The 15,666-nt window shown below is 33.6% G+C and overlaps 1 protein-coding gene across 2 annotated transcripts in view; it reads right to left on the bottom strand.

The window, feature by feature from the left end:
• LOC115874569 (UDP-glucuronosyltransferase 2C1-like) overlaps positions 1-4,243 on the bottom strand; it is a 49,229-nt gene extending 44,986 nt beyond the window's left edge. The window contains exon 1 of one of the 2 annotated variants that reach the window (XM_030889760.1): positions 3,889-4,243. The gene's annotated coding sequence lies outside the window, so the exon portion shown is untranslated. Of the gene's footprint in view, positions 1-2,625; positions 2,729-3,888 lie in introns of those variants that run through there. The other variant, XM_030889759.1, reaches the window with a different exon arrangement.
• Between the last annotated feature and the right edge of the window lie 11,423 nt (positions 4,244-15,666).

The following is a 15,666-nucleotide window of genomic DNA, read 5'->3' as shown; positions in this document are numbered from 1 at the left end:
CATGGCAACACCGTGAGAACTGCGCTACAGCTCGAAGACTGTGGCCAGTGGTAGATAGCAAAAAGACAAAAACTACTACTAGAGCACAAAAAGAACCTAGTAGCTGCATGATGGTGAACCTCGTGAGATGGAAGATTTCCCACGAAGACTACTGCAGAGAAAGCGGAGAGGAAGAAGAAACCATAGAGCATCTACTGTACTACTATCCAGCACTGGAATGCCGAGGATTTATAGCTTTAGGGCAAGTTTTTTTTTGGAAGGACTAGAAGAAGCAGCAGAAGCCAACATCAGCGACATGGGAAACTTTGCAAAGAGCTGGAAATGCTTTAACACAAAAAAAGAATGAGAGGATGGTTTGGTACAATAATACAATGGGTCCAAGGGTATAGTGAGCGATCAAACAAGATCCCAAACCCCAGCAACATTGTATCCCTTGGTGTGCTGGTACCCAGAGTAGAAGAACTTTGTTTTCTTTGCCTAATTTGTTCAGATTCTCTAAGCATTCTTTAACCAACTTCGAATTGATTGATACTGAGTTGCTTGCTTTTAACGCTGCTTGACTATCAGATAAGAGCACTATTTCTTGTTTTCGATTGTTCCAGATAAATTGTAGTGGTAAGTAATGGTATTGATTCGAGTTATTTAGTTCTAGGTCCAAACACTCAAATTCTTGTTCCTTCATTGGTTTTTGAAGCATTAGTACACCAAGTTCAGTATGATCTTTTAACTGCCGAGCATTCTTGTCTCTCTTCTAATTATTTTTATTGCTCAATTGGGGTGTTTTTCAAAGTTGTACATTCTTGGTATGTCATCCACTAGGAGTTGAAGAAGTGGTATTTCCTTTTTGAGTGTATTCCAAGCAGAGTGATCTGAGCTGAAAATCCTCCCAGTACTGATTCAGTCAGTGAACATTCTAATCATTGTTGCATTGGTATATCTACCGATGACAATGTACAGTTGAGTTAAGTTTTGAATGACTTCAGTTGCTGCTGTAGGGCAGATTCTTATGGCTCCTGTGATGCAGATGCATGCAAGCCTCTGAACTTAGCACAGGTTTAGCCTTGCCGTACGTTGCTCTCAAGCAACTGCTCCATAAATAATCAAGGGTCATAATATCATGGTTTTGTCATGGTACTCATCCAGAGCAGCTTCCTCAATTTCCTGCCGATCTTCTGCATATCATGAGAGACTTCGTGCTTTTGCTCGTAATTTTAGAGTTATAGTTATTGACCATAAAATATTTGGAACTGTTAATAAAGAAATAAAAAATATACGTATAGTCGCCCATACTAAAATATGTTAATATAAAGTTGGTAGGCAGTTCTTTTAGTTTCAAAGTAAAGAAATTTTTCCAATATTTTTTATCTCAAAAACTGCGACATTGACTGATTTTGATGTTATTACAAATTTTGTTGCAAATATTATTCCTAATCTTAAATTGAAAACCGCGTTTCGCTTAGCTACTGTAATTTTGGTGTTACGATTTTTTTAAATTTTTAACCCCCTCCCATACCCCCTTACCAACCCCCCACTCCCACCAAAAACTAATGGCCAGATTCTCGGGTGCCACAGTATTTTTGTGCCAAATTTTGTTAAAATCGGTTTAGCGGTTTTTGAGTTATCGTGTTACAGACTGACAGACGAACAGACGGACAGACGGACAGATGGACAGACGGACAGACAGACAGACACCATGAAAATATTTTGTATTTAGGTCATTTATGACCCAAATAACTCATTTTGAATGAAATTAAAAAAAAAATTTTTTGCCGATCTTAATAGCCTGCCATACCTGTTGGTATGGTCGGCAAAAAATAAAAATCAAGAAAATTATAATAAATCCAAAAAAGATAAAGATTTAACCCCCTGTATCTAACGAAACAAAGCAGAATCGGACCTACGTTAATATGAAAAATAAATGTTATTTTTGCAAGAGGAATCTCCGCACGACAGATGGCACGTGTTTTTGAAACACCCTGTATAATAATCAGACATTATTTATTTATTTACTTAATATATACTATTCAACAGCAAGAGTAAATTACTGAATGGGTCGTACTGCATCAGTTACAAATTAAAATGAACAAATTCAAAGATCACAAAATAAATAATTATAACGAAACAAAACCAAACAAAACAAAAATGAAATTATGATTTTTGTTAATAATCCTCGCATTTTCCTGTATAGATCTGATGGTTTATATACCTTAGGTACCTTCCTTATGTAGATTCAGTAAATTTTGTCTTGTGTCTGAGGAAATATATCTTACGTTTAAAACTGTCTTATATTTATACCATGAATATTGTGTAATGAGAAAAAAAATGGATATAATTATAAATTTAATACCAAAAGTGCATGTGTCATTATGGTTAAACTAGCCAAAAACACTTTCCATAGTTATTTTTTTCTAAACCAAGGTAACTAACTATTACCACAAGTGTCGTATATCATAAAGAGAATTGAATAAAATCTATACGGGGTATAAACGAATAAATGAGAGAAAAATCAGGATATATTATTTGTTTCTTAATAACGTTTTTAATATTTTTTCTACGTAATTAATTTACACTCCCCCTATAATCTTCACAAAACTCTTTAATGCCTCAATATAAAATGAAAATTACCTGTAAAAGAAACCCGTGATACGTATAGGAAGTAGCTGTACCAACACTTTCTTTTAAATAATTTTTAACCAACGCAGAAAGCATTACACACTAGCATTATGTAAATTGACAGTTCATATAATTGTATAATTTATTTTACTTATCTAACAAGTATAAGTAGTAATAATTGTTATATATTATTAATATTAGTTCCTGGTAATTACCAAAAAGATAACATACTAATACAGTTTCTGTTTACAGTACTAGGCACTTTATTTTATCAAGCATTTTATGGCTTACCACCTCTGTATTATCCTTTATTTTTTAATAATTTAAGTTTAGAATATTATTTGTTCAACTATATTTCTAAGTTGAAACCATCAAATATGTTAACATTTATTTATATATTTATCAAATAATTATTTTTTTTAAATTTTCAACGTAAAATATCTGGGTTTCTTTGGACTTGAAAATATTTGCAGTATTTTATTTTAAGTCTATGATTTACACTTATTTCAGACTCATCCTGTATAACAGGCCTAAAAATATTTGGATTCATTTAAGATTCACCCTGTATAGTGTTCCATTGAAAAAAAAATGTTTATATCAATAACTGTGCCATTTGACAGTCTATGCCATTTTTAGTAATATATTATAATAACTTGACCAAAAAGGCAATTATTGTTTTTTTTCATAGATGTTTTAGCTCAAAAAATAAAGGCTGATGTTAGAAATTGGACAGAATAATAAATGTGTATAGTTCATTTAGTCCATTTATACAGGGTGAGTCTTAAATAAGTGCAAATATTTTCAGGGCTGGTAGATCTCGATAAAAGAAACATATTTTCTATTTAGCGTTTTTCAAATAAGTCCAAAGTCCAAAATGACGAGTTATTTTATTTCAAAAATTTCCAAAAAAAATATTTTTTTGATTAAATTTTGAGAACCTCTTGATTTTTTCTGGGTTTTCTTTCTTGTAAATTTAATCTACTACCCATGTTGCCATATTACCAAGAAATTATGTTATTCAATAAAAAACTCTTTTCGCGAAAATTTTCGAATAAAAATTTTCGCGAAAAAAACCCTCATGATCGTGTTTCTGGTGTCGAAATATACTACCCCTAAAATATTTGCACTTATTTAAGACTCTTCCTGTATATCAAAAGAAATTGAAAATATCTTTAAAAAGGCACATTTACAATTTTATAATTAAGTACTTACTAACTATAACTTATAAATAAAAATAATGTTATAATAGATTATTATTGATTATGATTTACTTACCGGTAAAATATTTTTTTACAGCTATCACACAACAAATTTAGTTCAAATAAAAAAATTCACTCTAAAGTTTTTGGGAAAAAATTGTTTTTCCATTCACTTGATGATCATTATCAAAACGCAAATTTAGCTCCCTATTTTTATACAAAAAAAAAATAAAATCGTTATATTTTTATTTTTCACTTTTTTACGTGCCAATATACTGATCCATTTTTATTGACACTCTGATATATTTTTAATTCAATTTTCAAACTATTATCGCGAACAGAAAAAACTGATTGGTGGTACTTCGAAATTGTACTTTTCTTTTGACAGGTAAATGAGAACTGTTTTCATATGGTACATGGGTTCCACTCACTGCTTAGTGGTCGAAAGTAGGAGAAATGAAATGGTTGGGTACAGCAAATTTGTAGTGGGTACCAGTTACATCTTTTGGTTCGATGGTGTTTCAATAGGTTTACGCAGAAATTACGATTGTCAATAAATAAAAATATTTTACATATTTACCGTCAAGTTAAATAAGCTTTAAGAAAATGTCGATATTAAACAAAGAATCCTGAGATTGGGTATTCTCTATTTACTCCTTTTTTTTATTGCAAATTCACCAATAATATTTTGAAAATATAAAAAGATCGTACATTTTTAGAAAATTTTATAATCCAATATTTTTTTATACAAGATGCTATCTATAGTAGCTCACATTCGTTTTTATTTTTAAAAATAATGTGCTTCAATATAATTTAATATAGATAATCTATAGCGAGTGGTTTTTTTAAATATGACAATATTTTTCAGCATTATAAAAAAATTTCAAATCTTTATTTATATAAAATAAATAGTAATTTATTATTGCATATAATTATTTTATGATTTTAAAATAGTGCCCTTTTCAAGAGTAATAATTTTATATAAAATACAATAGACATAAAAAAATTTATAAAAACTCTTGTTAAAAAAAGTTATATGCCATATAGGTACCATAAGTTTACCTAATATATAAAATTCTCGTCTCACAGGTTTAGTTAGTTAAATTTTATTTGTATATTCAGCAGGTCTGAGAATAGGGTCTTAGTGATAAGGGTGGTCCACCTCAATTTTTTTTTATGATGTGCCATTAAAAAATACATACAACTTTTTTTGTTACTTTTTATTCTTAATCTAAGTGTGTTACCATACTTTTTTATACCGATTTTGATGAAATTTTATATGCATATTCAGTTGGTCTGAAAATAGACTGATATCTATTTTTTATACCCCTATGTGATAAGGGTGGTCCACCCCATTTTTTTTATTTTTTGGACAATTTTTTTTTTATTTTTTTTACGATGTGGCATTAAAAATACATACAATCCTAAATTTTCACCCTTCTATCATCAACCCCTATTTTTTAATAGTGGTTGTTTTTTAATAGGTTTTGTTACCACGCTCCTCCGAAACGGCTTAACCAATTTTGATGAAATTTTATACGGGGTGAAAATTTGGCGAAACACGTAAATTTACATATCATGAGGGCAATTTTTGAGGCATTTGTTGTCGTGTTACTTTCAACCCCTTGACCCCCAGGGCACCTACCCCTAAAATTTTAAATAGCAACCCCTATTTCTTTTACCATTTTTGTGTTTCTTATAGAATTCTACATAAACTGCATTACTTTTTTGAGAGTTTTATAGGGCAAATATATAACAAATGCCTCAAAAATTGTCCTCCTTGATATGTAAATTGACGTATTTCTCTCTCTCTCCCTCTCCCTCTCTCTCTCTCTCGCCAAATTTTCATACTATCATCGGTACATGTAATATTAAATACTGGTCGTTTTCAAATTGTCACCCTGTATGTATATTCAGTAGGTCTGAGAATAGGCTGTTTTCTATTTTATACCCCTAAGTTATAAGGGTGATCAACCCCAATTTTTTTATTTTTCATTGGTCAAAATTTTTTATTTTTATTTTTTTATATATAATGTGGTATTAAAAAATACATACAATCCTAATTTTTGACCCTTCTATTTTTTACCCCTATTTATTAATAGCGATATTAGTAATTCAATATATTTAATTTAACAACAAATTGTTTCAAAAAATTGTTAGAATATCTTAAACTAAAAACGCTAATATGATTGGGTATATACCGGGTAAAATGGTATTTGTGGTATTTACCCAAATTCGATATACCATTTATTGACTCTTTGGGTATATACGGGGTGCAAAAACTTGGGTATTTACCCAAATTTCAATATACCGGGTACTTGGCCATCACTGACGTTAGCCGCAGCAACGCGTGGCCGGGTCTACTGCTGACTCACTGATTAATCACGATCCTGCTCAAACCACTCAACGTGAGAAGCTCAATTTTGACATACCGGTTGATTCTAGGGTGTAGAGGTTCGATAAGAAGGGATTTTTCGAAATTCCAGTTCCAAGGGGATGAAACCACCCCTCAAATATTACAATATTTTTTATTTAATAAACGGTCAAGTTTTCGGAAAAACTATTAAACACGTATATATTATTTTGTTGTTTTACATATTTTAAGATTTTTTAAAAATTTATACAGGGTGTTTTATAAAATATGACCATTGAGTAATGACGATTCTGCTTAAACTGCTTGACGTTTGAAGCTGATTTTTGGCAAACGTATTGACTGTGGGGTGTAGAGGTTCGATAAGGAGGGGTTTCTCGAATCTCAAATTCCTAGAGGGGGAAAACCCTCCCTAAAATATTACAATATTTGTTATTTAAAAAACGGTTAGTCTTTCGGTAAAACGCTTGGACACTCATATAATTTATTTTGTTTTTTTTACATATTTTGAAATTTATTAAAAAATCATACAGGGTGTTCCAAAAAGTTGGGTAATTGATTAACCTCGATTCTGCTTAAACTGCTTGACGTAAAAAACTTATTTTTGGCAAACGGATTTTTCGAAAGTAGCCCTCAAATATTACCAAGTTATATAATAATATCGCCATATTGTTTTTTCTCATGCTGACATAAATGTGAGAACATTTTATCCAGTTTGTATGGTAATGGAAATTCTTGCTTTGGTTTATCATCACCATTACAAATGATTAATTCGACGCCAACGAAGTCGCGGGTACACGCTAGTTATATATAAAACAAAATCCATCGTTTATTTACTGATTAATTTTACCACAACGTATTATAATTTTAAGTCAAATTATAATACTAAGTCGAATTGGGAGGATTCGTAGCATCCAAGAACTTAGGATCTGACTGGTTATACATAAAACAAATCAACATCGTAGGTACGCTGAATCCATATTAAGTCACCGCTGAATCCAGACTAAGTCAACTGGCTGTCTAATATATAGGCTGTAATTTTATTCTCATATGATGTATTGTTAATATATGCTACAATCGAATCAAATAAATTACTTATCTAAATAGGTATATTCTATTTAAAGAATCTTAGGCCACCTAATATTGTTTTTAAATTATCAAGATTAATATAGTTGATGAACATATTATATTACCATTAAGTGTAAGTACATAATGACAGTTTTATAGCACAATAATAACGTATATGACAATGTTAATGATGATAAACATATATCAAAAATAACTAAACAGTAATGTAGATATTATACAATGATAAATTTTTGGTTTCATTTTTATTACTTCCTGTTACCTATTATTTCCGTGTTTCATTACATGCTACATTAATCTATACAAATCCATATTTAAATATTTGTAGTACATATATGAAGAATTGTACCACCCTGTATAATGTACCGGGTGGCCAACAAAGAATGGATGCCGGCTGTATCTCAGAAAAAAAAACATATCGGTGACACTCCAAAGAACAAATGTATAAATAAGATAATATAGTGTCATTTTCTAACGAATAAAGTAAAAAAATACCGAAGGTGCCATTTAAAAATCAAAAGTTGTAGTCATTTCCGGTGAAACAGGAATAATCCTAATACACAGGGTGGTCCGAACTGTATTCCGGAAACGCCGGCAGCATATTTTGCAGATAAAAATAAGTTCTAAAATGTTAATAAATAATGTTCTAAAATGCTTAGTTTCGGAGATACAGGGTGTAGAAGTTTCATTTTTTATTTCGATTTTTTCCAAATAATTTCTGAAGTGACGTCAATATTTGGATGAAAATTGGTGTCTAGGAGTTTTTTGACATGAGAAATTTGATTTTGATGTCAATATGACTCCTGCTTTTAGAGGGCGCCACCTACATATTTTTTAAGTGGTTTGAAGTGTAATAACTTTATGTCCGTACCTGTATAAAAATTCTGAGTAAAAAAAATATACATTTACGACGTTTTTTACATAAAAAAATATCTCTTGGTAAAAATCGCTACGAGTAGGTAATGGTTCTAGAGATATTTTGAATCTAAATTATCAATATCTGCCATCATTGAAATAAATTAAACATGTTGAATAAATAGTTATTAGACTGAAATCATAAATTTGAAGTGTTTTTCTGCCAAAAGTTCAACAGAAACTGTTTGATCCATCATATTTTCGAATAAAAATTTATGATTAATTTCAAAAAATTAAAACTTCCCCAATTTATCATTACAGGTCAAATAACTATCTACTCAATATGTTTATTTTTGTCAATAATGACCCGTATTGACTATCTCCATTTTAAATATCTTGAGAACGGTTGCTCGTAGCGATTTTTATCAAGAGACATTTTTTGCGTAAAAAATCATGGAAATGTATATTTTTTCACTCAGTAGTTTTATACAAGTACGGACGAAAAGTTATACTCTTCAAACCAATGAAAAAATATGTAGGTGGCGCCCTCTACAAGTAGGAGTCTTATTGAAATCAAAATCAAATTTCTCATATCAAAAAGAAAATTCTCCCAGACACTTCAGAAATTATTTGAAAAAAATCGAAATAAAAATGAAAATTCTAGACCCTGTATATACGAAACTAAGCATTTTAGGATATACAGTTATACAATTTTTTTACTTATTTTTATCTGCAGAATATGCTGCCAAAGTTTCCGGAATACAGTTCGGACCACCCTGTATATCATATAATATCATACCAAGACTCGTTTTTTATCTGAAAAATTAAAAAGAGCCACATTAGAATAGGTATTTTTGAATTCACTACTTAAAATATTGTTTTTTTTTTAAAACATTTACAACACGTTTGTGGAAAAACATACATTGTTCAATTTGCTTATTTCATAATCATTATTATACAGCAAGAATCTAAAATAGAAGATATCAACAATTTCAAGTATGCCTTGACTCTTTTCTTCTTATTTATGTCATTGCTCAACTGCAATTCGAATTGAAATCGATTCGCTCAGAAATACCTACCAGTATGCGTTTTTCAAACGACGAAAACAATATCGTTTTGATATATTAAAGTAATTAATATTTATTTATAATAATAATCAAGGTTTATTGCTATAGTTCTTATTTATGGAACGTTGCATGTGATTTCAAAGAGATGATGCACTTTATGTCTAGTCGTTTTAAATGAGTTATAATTATTGTTAGGATTATTTTAGTATTATATTCGTCATCGTTCACTTTTCTTTATTCCTTATATTCGTCAATCAGAAATGGAATTAAAATAAAACATAAGGGAAAGGGCATCGGATGGGAATATTCCAGCGGTCTAATCTAAGACTCTCAAAGAAATTTCTTAAGACTTACGACCCAGAGAAATCCGATTTTTCTTGATTTAAGTAAGAATGATCTTTGGATTTTCAAGGGGTTGTTAACAGGACACTGTCCCCTTAAGAGTCCATTTCACTAGTCCGAGATTTCCTTTATAGGGCAACGGTTCAGCTACGTCGAAACACCGGTTCCCATTAGAACACCGAAGTTAAGCGACGTAAGGCGATACTAGTGGATGGACGGGTGACCGGTTCGAAACCCTGTATCGTGCTGTTGTCCAAAAAAAGGCAAAAGTCTAAAATCGATTGACACACACTGCTCATTCACGCACGCCGGTTCGAGGCCGGATGCAATCGGATATCTCGTGAGTAAGAGCTCTTTTACATTATCCGTTTTTTTAACGGTCCGATAAACTGACGGACCGGTGAAATTACCGGATACAGTAGAAAGACACTATGTTATATTTGTGCATTCACACTAATCGACGTCCGTAAAAAGATCGGTCCGGTACCGGTGCACCAACGGATGGGTTTCTACTCGACCGTCACCGGACCGACGAAAACAACGGAGTGTTTATTAAAAACGCATGGGGGCTAATAGACCCGTTCACACTTGACCGTATTACTTTGTTTCGGTAAGAAATTTATATATGCGATTTGCTAGTCGTTCAGTTGCGTTGTATCTATGTTTTGAAATGGAGCAAGAGATCGACGTAGAGATCTTAGTTACATTAATTGAAGAGCGTCCAGTATTGTGGAACAAAACGCTAGATATTTATAAGGATAGGACCAAAACCCAAGGGGCATGGAAAGTGGTTTACTGCGCTTTGAAAAATGATTTTGAAAACTGCAGTGACGCAAAAAAAAATAAATTTGGTAAGTTTTTAACATTTTTTTATTTATACGGGTTGTAATATAATAGCTGAGAATAAATTAAATGGTGAATTTGTCAGTAAAAAGGGATAATTTCTTTGTATGAAGTGATGCCTTTCGGGTTTACATTTCCAAGCTACAGGATGTTATAAAAATTTAAAAAATATAGATCCTAATAACTTTCGAAGCTTAGCTTGCGTAGACTAGTTTGATAATACTCTAATAATAAAGATTTTTATTTTCCTATGTTAGCAGTGGAAAAAATGGAATTAATAAAAATTTTAATTACGGGAAAATTTTATTTTTGAGAAACATTTACGAACCGAATAAAACTTCGTCAAGTTTAGACTCGACACTAACACCAGAGGCATCTACATCAGCTGCTGACAGTGAAGAACGAAGTAATGGTCAACAGAGTCTTCCTCAAATTCTCAATCTACATCCAAAACAGTCGTTGAAAAGACCAGCAGGAAACGCAAGCCTGATGAATTTGAGAGAAAAATTATACAAATTCTGGAAAAACCAATAGAAAAAGGCGACACAATGGACAGAAATCCTGACATGATACAAGCTGACTTCCATAATAAGCGTTCTTCCATAATGAAGTCGACGACTGCTCGATACAACTGTTCAACTAGATCTAAAACAAATTCACCGGAACCGTATGAATGGTTATACGTTGCACGATCGGTAATTTCACCGGTCCGTCAGTTTACTGGACCGTTAAAAAAACGGATAATGTAAAAGAGCTCAAAGAGCCGTTGCACACACGCCGGAACCGGATAGACGGTGCCGGCCGTCCGGCGATGAGGTGCATAGCATCTTATGGGAGCACGAGCCGGCGCCGGACAAGAATCGGATTCGTGCCGGATTGTCACCGGATACCACCACTGCCAGCACGGTAGCCAGACCGAACTCGTAGTAGTACATTGTTTTAGATTGACGCTTTCACACTTGTCCGTCCTAGTCGCCCGATTTCGTTCATATGAGAGAGACTTTGCGTTTCGCATTTTTCGAAATTTGTAAAATTTGTACGTTGTAAGTTAACCAAAGCGACGGCAAGTGGTGTTTTGGAAGAAGATACTAAGTTTTTAATACCACTTTTTGAAGCCAGACCAGTCCGCTTGCATAAAACCTTGTATTTGTAAAAATACAAAAACGAAACAAGTACGGAGTACGAATACAAGTATGGAGATAAATTTGCATCAAACTGAAAGATGATTTTCCTTGCTTTTCTCTTTTAATAACGACAGCGACGATTCAAAACCACAAAACAATAATATGTTCACGTTCTATACCGTCTCGTCGGCGTCGCGATCAAAAATGCAATTGTACTGGCTCAAACCGGGTGTAAAATCGGACTAGTGTGAAAGGTCATAGTGAAACCGGGTAGCCGGTGCCGTCTATCCGGTTTCGGCGTGTGTGCAACAGCTCCAAGAGTCGATTTAGACACTTGCCAAGTCGGTAGGCCATTGACCATGATTTGGCCGAGGACCGTGGTTCGGATTCTGCATAAACAAAGTAGGCCCCGTCTAGATAGCCCTGAAGTTATTCTGTGGCCCTGACAGCAAAAAGGAGACGTTAACTGAAATCTTTAACCGAAAAAGTAGCAAAATAAGCGTTCGGCATTTAACGTTTTTTTAGCGTTTTTATGTTAACGCACGTGTGTTTGGAATTTTGGGTGTGGCTTAACACGACAGGATCGGGCTAAGCCTTATTGATGATTTCTGAAATATAATATATATTTTTTTCGGCCACACACCCGCTTTACCCGACCCCTGAGAGCGACCCGAAAGTACAGAGTAATAGACTCTTAATGAATACCTCAGCAAACTGAAGCTAAGAAACAACGGTAAATGCAGATTCTATAGAGAAAATGGGAAAACACCAGGACACCTCATAACTAAGTGCGCCGAGACGACAACCATTCCTGACATAAACTTTGGTACGATTGATATCGGAGATGGAGAACTAACTCTGTAAAACCGTCTCAGATACTGACTTTTGACGCTTACATGTGTGTAACTCAAGAAAGGGGGGCACAATGGATCTATAAGGTTGCAGTAATTAATACCCCCTCCCCTACAATCTACAATCACCATCATTATCATATTAAGCAATTCAGTTGTAATTTTACAAGCTTTTCTTGGCATATAATTCGATTATTTGTTCATTTGTGCTGTTTGATGGCTTTCATTCTTCTTTGTTTCATCGGAGTTTTTAATTTAAATTGTCATTTCCTTTATCTTTTTAAGCATAAGAAATTACAAATACCATTGTGTACTTCGTATCTAGTGGTCCATCTTTCTTCAGGCCTTCTCAATGGATTTTTTTTTCTCAATAACAAGGGGCCGTCCTCTGCCGGAAACACTGCAATCTGTCAGGCCTATTGTGTTTGTCCCCTTTCTATATCTTCACCCATTCTCCTATCCCTGTGCCCTGCACTAACTTATGCAGGTCCTTGATAGGATGGGGGAGCATAGTTCCTCCGGTTCTAGCCTAGCTTTTCCAAATAAAAAGTGTCACTTGCGATCCAAAGCCTCGCAATTACATATTATGTGCTCCGCTGTTTCAGGATCTTTATCGCAGAGTCTGCATCAAAGACTTCCTTGATACAGGTTGAGCTTGTTCAGGTAATACTTGACAGCCATATATTATGTGTCCTGTCAAGAGGCCTGTTGTAATCCGCACTTTATTCTTGCTAAGCATTAGCAGTTCTTTTGCGGTTTTAGAGCTAGGCCCTTGGTGAAAGGCCTTGCTGTAACTGTGTTCCTGTCTGTTTCTCGAGTGGACATTCTGCTTTTTCCTGATCCAGAGTTTTAGTGGGTCATACATTTGGGCATTCCCAGTACTGGCTCTAGACCAAGATAAGATGCTGATGATCCTTGCCTAGCTAGCTCATCGGCTTTTTTGTTGCCTTGGATGCCGCTACTGTGGCCCGGCACCCAAAATAATTTAATTCTGTTCCTCCGTGTCAGAGCTCCCAGTTCACCCAGGCATTCTCAGACGAGTCTCGACGATACCTTTGGGCTCATAAGCGCCCCAAGTGCCGCCTGACTGAGTTTAATTTTTTGGTATTGATGAGCTTACCTGAATAAGCTCTTCTATTATTTTGTCACACTCCTTGTTACATTTTCCAAATGTTGGTTCCAGGTCAGTTTGGTATGCAGCGTGATTCCTAGATATTTGACCTCCCCCGAGAGAGGAATCTCATCACCGCAGAGTCTTAGATGTTCTAGTCCCTCCAAAATGTTTCGCTTGGTGAAGGGGATTATTACGGTCTTTGTAGGACTAATATTTAGTCCCTACCGTGTCACCCATGATTCCACAATCTTCAGAGCTCTTTGCATTCGCTCCCTTACTGTTTTGTTAAACTTACACAACACTTCTGAATGGATACACTGGCTATTACCATATAAATGATTTAATTTTGTAGATCATGTCTTCTATCTTATACATTCGATCCTCTTGTGGTACATTTTCAAGCAACCATCACCCCACAGTACCAGTTCTTGTACTACTTTATTGCCCACCAATTTTAAATCTCATTCATATTTTTTATAGCTCTTCAGGGCTATTAACGATAAGAGCAAATCTTCGTTATTGAAATTCGTTATCTGCGGTTGTTTCAATCATGTTAAAAATGTCTCCAAAGTGTCTTCTTGGGATTTCTCGAGACCCGTCTGTGTTCACTGCGGGCTGTTGTGTTGGTTAGAACATTATATGCTCTCAATACCTTCAAAGTTTAAAATAATTAGAGAGAGTGTCTTTTAAACAAGTCAATTTTCACAAGGTATTTTAAAAGGAACATCTGAACAGTACTTATTAAAGAAACTCAATCATATTATTCAAATCTAGAATGCCACTTTATCTAAAGAAGAAGACATTCGATCAATGTGTACTACCAGTCATGACGACCTATACATTTGAAACTTGGATACTTAAAACGGACATCATAAGGAAACTGCAGGTCTACATATAACGCTCAATGGAATGAAATATGCTGGGAATAACCAAAGGAGATCGTAAAAGAATAGAGTGGCTACGACAAAAGACCCAGGTAATAGATGTAATCCACAGAATCAAATCCCTCAAGTGGCAATGGGCAGGACACCTGGCAAGAAACGGACAACAAATGGACCACAAAAATTACAGCAGTAGAACATAGAAGACCAAACCTGAGATGGGACCATGATATTAGAATATTATATAGGTTAGGCAATCTATAGATGTACCGCCTGAATTAACAAAAACGTATAACTAAAGACTAGATCACTTAAGCCCATGAACACATGGATTTAAACAAAAATAACTTTAATGTATTTTACCAAGAACGAGAAAATATTAAAAACATATTATTGTTGAAAATCTGAACAATAAAAACTTTATTTGCATAAGAAATATTACAGCTTTTGGCGGATATTTAACATTAAATATTTAAGATTTTCCTTCAAAAGTAAACTGTTAAAATAAACATGTGTTTGCTTCTATGTCAACGAACCAAATTTAAAATATTTAAACTCGTATTAGTGCTAATTTAGAAAGATTACATAATGATTAAAACAATGTTTACATAATGGTTATACCTGGAATATATTGTTAATATTTTGTGGTAGCCGAATTTATTTAACATAGTATGTAAGTAAAATGTTGAATGGTAGTAGACAATGATTCAATATTGATATTATAAAGCTTGTCGCACACTTGGCCGTCACGTTCCGTCCCGTTCCGGCACGTCAAAGTGCGGATAGGATTAAAACCGTGCAAATGAATAGACTATCGCACATTAGCACGAATAAATAAAAGGAGATTATAACTAAATTATATAGAAACTCTCGCCAATATATACAAAGAAGCCAAAGCAAGAGTAATGATATATAAAACAACCCCAGAGTTTCCAACTGGCAAAGGAGTACGACAGGGAGATGCGATAGTATCCCCAAAACTGTTTACAGGAATGTCAAAAGAAATCTTCCGTCAACTGGACTGGAACAACAAAGGATTAAAATAGATGGAGAATAGCTTAAACATCTAAGATTCGTTGATGCAAGTACAAATTATTGAACTAAATACAGCCAGCAATAAAGGGGGTCTCAAAATGAATTTAACAAAAACTAAAGTAATGTACAACGAACTAGTGGAAAGAAAAGACATTATAATAAATAACACACCACTGGAAATAGTAGAAGAACATATATATTGGAACAACTAATATATACACAGCTCGGAATCTCTACTACCAGAAATCAACAGAAGAATTAAGTTAGCATGAAGTACTTATGGAA

Source organism: Sitophilus oryzae, unplaced genomic scaffold (genome assembly GCF_002938485.1).
Source record: "Sitophilus oryzae breed Bouriz unplaced genomic scaffold, Soryzae_2.0 scaffold_1297_pilon_pilon, whole genome shotgun sequence".
Classification (NCBI taxonomy): Eukaryota; Metazoa; Arthropoda; class Insecta; order Coleoptera; family Curculionidae; genus Sitophilus; species Sitophilus oryzae.
This window is presented reverse-complemented; position numbering and strand designations above follow the sequence as displayed.